This window comes from Euprymna scolopes, chromosome 39, assembly GCF_053919585.1.
Source record: "Euprymna scolopes isolate OS-2025 chromosome 39, ASM5391958v1, whole genome shotgun sequence".
NCBI classification, from domain to species: domain Eukaryota; kingdom Metazoa; phylum Mollusca; class Cephalopoda; order Sepiida; family Sepiolidae; genus Euprymna; species Euprymna scolopes.
This window is the reverse complement of record NC_136520.1, coordinates 61,888,933-61,894,932: the sequence shown is the minus strand read 5'-3', so window position 1 is coordinate 61,894,932 and position 6,000 is coordinate 61,888,933. Positions and strand designations below refer to the sequence as shown.

At 31.8% G+C, this 6,000-nt stretch overlaps 1 protein-coding gene across 1 annotated transcript in view; it reads left to right on the top strand.

The window, feature by feature from the left end:
* LOC145263809 (secernin-1-like) overlaps positions 1-6,000 on the top strand; it is a 32,233-nt gene that overhangs the window by 1,363 nt on the left and 24,870 nt on the right. The window lies entirely within an intron of this gene.

The window sequence follows — 6,000 nt, the reverse complement described above, 5'->3', positions numbered from 1 at the left end:
TGATTCTAATGACAGGTGCCCGAAAAAATGGCGTCTCCATTTTCGGTGATAAGCTGTAGAAGTACCATAGAATTTATCGAATTGAATCATCAATATTTTCGTTTTTATTATCATTTTTTTATTTTTTCGATATTTATTACTGGAAAGCGGAAGTGCATAAACAAAAGAGCACCTGTTCGATTTTCAAACACGAAACACGATGTGTCTTTAATTTTTTGTATGCAATGCGTACCTATTTACCCTTCCTCCCCCACGAGAGCAGTATTAAACACTAGGTCCGTTTTTAATGTGAGTAAATGTCAAAACAACTCCCGAAAAGGGGCATACTGGATTGCCCCCCCTTTTTTTTTTTTTTGTAAATGTCTCAGTTTAGGTACAATATCTCATCTGTGGCCGAGGACAGAAAAGATGAAGAGTGCTATCGGAGCAAATAGATTTTATTTAGAATTCAACCTAATTAAAATAAATAAATAAAACGAAAAATATGCACTCGTCACGGAATGAGAATGTCGTTTTTTTTTTGGGGGGGGGGTAACATTAGGTCTACCTCCACAAATTTTCTTTAAAATGACGACTTTTATAGGTCTTCGGGTAAATGTGACTACCGGACCCTGGCCGCTAAAAAAAATCGTCCGCGTCCACCAAACTTAAAGACCAGACCGGAAACACGACAACGAAATGAAACGAAAATTATTATTTTGTTATTATTATTTCGTTATCTTTCTTACTAAAATGAAATAAAATTGTTGATTCGGCACTTGTACAGTTTAATCAAGACATTAAAAAATGAAACTATCGAAAAAAGGTTATACGTATCCGTTTGGAACCGAAGATATGAGAAAAATTTTCACTTAATTTGATCGAGTAAGTTTTTTTTTTTTTTTTTTTTTTTTTTTTTTTTACAGCAGAAAAACACGTTTTTATCACAACAGACATTTTTGAATTTTTGTTTGGATTTTTAGAACACGCCACGGGGAGATAACTCAATTTAAAGCGCCAACACTCCCTACCCTCTCCATCTTTAATACTAGCTTTTCTTGCTTAAAATCGAACCGTTTGCTCGTTATCATAACAAACTCTTTTTTCACTGTAAAAAAAAAAAAAGAAAAAAAAAGAAAAAAAAACTACTTTATGAAATTAAGTGAATTTTTTTTCGGAGAACTTTATTCCATAACAGATACGTACAATATAACCTTTTGTTCGATATTTTCATTTTTAATGCCTTGATTAAACTGTACAAAATTGATTTAAACTAAAACATTATCCTCAACTTTCGCGTGTTCTTTTACTTCCGATTTCTGCTGACTGTTCTGCTTCACGATGAATTTTCTGGAAAAGTCCCAGTGCAACTGCAATTAAAAGAAAATACAAAATGAAGGGGGGGGGTCTCCTGTAGCATATGTCTCCCTGGTTTTTACTTTCGCTTTTTTCGCTCAAGAATTCGTGGCAGTGAGCTGTGAACTTGTTTTTTTTTGTTGTTTTTTTTCTACCAAAGAAAATTCAATATCGCCATTTTTTTTTTTTTTTTCTTTTTTTTACTATCAATCAAATATTTATGAAATAAAAAATGCAATGACGTAACGCCAGTATTGAATTATGATCGCATATAGGTCAAGGGAGATAACTCAGCATGACAGTGTTATTTTGAGTTGTCGTCTCCCTCTTCGATTTTGTGTTTACGTTTTCAGGGTAATGGTGCATAAAGGGAGACCCTAAATTTCAAACACACCGGAAGTTGGCACACGCGTCTCTCAATTGAAGTATGGAAGCACAGAATCGATACAATTTTCAAATATATTTTCTGTTAATTTTTTTCACCCCACTTATAATAAAAAATATATAAAATACGTAAACTTTTTTATTAATTATCATTATTTCTTTTAATCGCATATCTTTTCAAATAACTATGTTTATTTAAGTTAATATGTTATATATTTTGTCAAACTAATAAGATATTTTACAAATATATTTATAAGAAAGGTAAATATTCAGATGCGTTACAACAGAACACCGACCACTCTAATTTGTTTTTAGAGGTAATCGAGGTCGCTGACAACGAATCTGATAATCAAACCCGGGGCAAATTTACTGTTTGCATGGCATTAACCCCTGAACCCACGAATTACTTTTCGCCATTTTACAGCTTCCGTTTGTGCTACACACGAGCGTGCGGTGACATAGTTGAGTGTGTATTCATGTAGCAAACTGTCTTTTCACATGACGTATGAATCTTTTGGGGGGGGGTAATGTCGGAAAGACTTTTTTTTTTTTCAGAACAGAATTAAAATATATATGTGTGTATATATATATATATATATATATATATATATATATAAAGATATGCGATTAAAAAAAATAATTTATATAAAAAGTTTACATATTTCTATATATTTTTATTATAAGGGGGTGAAAAACAAAACATAAAATATATTTGAAAATTATATCGATTCTGTGCTTCCATACTTCAATTGAGAGACGCAGGTGCCAACTTCCGGTGTGTTTGAAAGTTGGGGTTTCCCTTGATGCACCATTACCGTTTTCAGTTTTGTTTTGAGTTACATTCTGTACGTTCGAGAATATAGTTTCTTCGTCCCTTCAAACGGTTTCGTGTGATATGCCTTTATTTACTGGTGTGGTGGCAGCGATTTATTTAGCCTCAATCCGTATTCTGAAGGAGTAAAAAAAAAAAAAAAAACAGGAATTTTTTTTTACTTTGAATAAGGAGCATATTACCAACCATTTAATTTGGTGACCGCCTGAAAGGATTATCGTGACAAGACCGGATGATCAAAGTGACTCTTCCCCATATACCAGTTGTTCAAGTATATCTCACTCAGTACGTCTGCACACGCCCCTAAACAGTGGTGCCTGGGAAATAATGAAACTATCTCTTCCTTTGAGGTGTGGAAAAATAACCTCGTATATTGTCTGTCTCTTGATAACAACTATGTCCCATTCCTTGAGATGAATCGGAAAAAGAAGTCACGCACTCATCCACACAGGAGCTTCACAAATGATGGTATGGAAATACCTGATGTCAACAGACTCACCGTTATCCAAAAAAATAATATTGTGGAGATGATGTTGAGACAGGTGGCAATTACTGCCCCAGCATATCGTGGAGTGCCATTGTTAAGAACTCAATGCCATTAACAAATGTTTGGCAAACCATAAGACAACATTATGGCTTCCAGACTAACGGCTCTCACTTCCTGGACTTTAATTCCATAAGGTTTGAACCGGATGAATGTCCAGAAGGGTTATTTTAGAGACTTGCAGCCTTCATTGACGACTCCTTACTAGACACCAATATATGGCATCATGACAGTATTTCCACAGAAGACGAAGAAGTCACCCCTGTATTAGAGAATCTAATAGTCCTCACTTGGTTGCACTTACTTCATCAGCCCTCACTAAATTAGTCAAGCAACGTTATGTGACGGAGTTGAGATCACGCACATTGGTATCAATCAAGCCCGAGATTTCCCTGGCATTGGATTCTCTACTTGAAGAGTTGAGAAATGAGGCGCCTGAGAACCGGACATTTTCTACGTCACTTCGATATACTAGGAAGCCTCAACTGAAAAAGACTTGTCCACTATGTAGTCAGGCTAAGAAACCCAACACAAACCATTTTCTGAGTGAATGCATCTGAAATAAAGCTGTTAACAATCTCCAAAGGTAATAGTTCATTATCTTCAGCAGGAAGTGGTATTCAAGCTGGAACAGTGGCACAAGGATCACTATATGGAGTTATGAAAGGCAGACACTATAATCGAAGTGTCAGAGTTATAAAAATTATGTCTGAAGCCTTAACAAGGAAACTTCTATTTACTTTTATTGAAACACAAAGTGAAGAGGAAAAAAGCTAAATTCATTGAATTGTCTGAAAATTTACATAATGCTTTTCCCAAAATACAATTCCAAGATCTCTGCACGTCAAGTGATTTTAAAGAGTTTGAAAGCAAATTGTCAATATTTGTTCAAGAGAGATGCAGCCAATTTCCAACTTTTGCATTTTGGATAATTTACATGAATATGGCAGATTTGTTTTAAAATTTTATTCATTAGCAAAGCAGCTTGCTGATGGGAATTTTGTAGTTCAGTAAAAAACCCAGTACCCATTTAGTCAGACGGCAATGGACCAAACAATTGAACAAACCATAAATAGAGATAGCAAGACCAGAGGTGGGCAAATTGGATTTTCAAAAAATCCCAATGCTGTTCATTGTTGGATTTTATCTTTCTATCAACGTGCTCAAATCTCTAAAAACTGTACTGAAATGGCTGGAAAAGGAGAGGGCTGCCAGTACCAATTTTATTTTTGATCTTAATAAATATTTAATTAATAGTTGCTAAAAAAAAGTGTATGTATAAAATTACATAGACGACATGTAAATTAAAACAGTTTGAAACTGAGTTTTTTTTTTCTATAGATTCGTACATCGAATAATAAATAATGCTAAAAATAAAAATATTTCTATTTGATAATTTTAATTATTTTTAGCGAAAAAATTATTTGTGCATTTTTATGATTTATGATTTAAATTCATTGTTTTTGTATTTGACTTACTAAATTGCCTAAAATAAAATTTAATCAATTCATAAAATCAAAATATTTAAAAACTATCATTCGAGAGTTGTTGTTGTTGTTGTTAATAATAATAATAAGAAGAAGAAGAAGAAGAAGGTAATCTGGAAGAAAGAGAGAGCCTGTTTCCTCCGTTTGACTATAGGTGGCGTTACTGTCTGTCCACCCAGTTACGGAAGCACAAAATGTATATAATGGCACCCTTGAAATAAAAATAAATGTTTTTGTTATGTTTCATTTTAAACATGTTTTTTTTTTTTTTTTTTTTTTTTTTGCAAACATATTTAAGTTTTATGTTTTTTCAAACATATTTACGTTTTTATTTTGTTTTTACAAACATATTTAAGTTTTATTTTTTTCAAACATTTACGTTTTCTTGGTTGTTTATTTTCAAACATTTACGTTTTTTTTTTTGGTTTTTAGGGGTTTTTTTTGTTGTTTTTTTGCAAGCATAAACTAAATGTTTTTGCTATATTTTTCTTTTAAACATATTTATGGGTACAACTGTTTTTCTGCGAGTATTTTTTTACGCTCTTATAATAAAAAAAAAAAAAATCAACGTTTTTTTCTTTTATCTTTTTTTTTTTTTTTACCCCCTCCCTTTTTTTCTTAATTTTTCTGCGCTTATTTTACCTTTTCCGCGAGTATTTATATATATATATTTGAAAAAGGATATTGTAAAACCTGAATCTTACTTGAAACTACTATTAAAATAACAAAAAGAAAAAAATATGTTTGCAAAAAAAGAAAAAAACGTAAATGTGTTTGGAAAAACAAAAAAGAAACGTAAATGTTTCCAAAACAAACAAGGAAAAAAATATGAAAAACAAAAAAAAGCGTAAATTTTTTTAAAATAAACACGCAACAAAACGTAAATATGTTTGCAAAAATAAAACTTAAATATGTTTGCAAAAAAAAAAACAACAACAACAAAACATGTTTAAAATTAAAATATAACAAAAAGATTTATTTTTATTTCAAGGGTGCCATTATATACATTTTGTGCTTCCATAACTGGGTGGACAGACAGTAACGCCACCTATAGTTAAACGGAGGAAACAGGCTCTCTCTTTCTTCCAGATTACCAATAATAATACTTCTTCTTCTTCTTATTATTATTATTATTATTATTTATTTGTTTATTTATTTATTTTATTATTATTATTATTATTTTTTTCGCTTTGTGGATACTAATTTTTTTAAGAAAGACGCAGACATAACTAATCGAGAATTTTCGTCTGGTAAAATGACGTCATATGTAACCTTTTCAAGAACAATTTATTACAATTGCCTGAGTCGGATGTCCGCGATGTGTGTTTCTCGCCTGTATGTGACTTATACATTGTTATTTATCGTTCTTGTTCAAAATTCAGCCTAATTATACAAAGGCCATGGTCAAGTCTACGTTT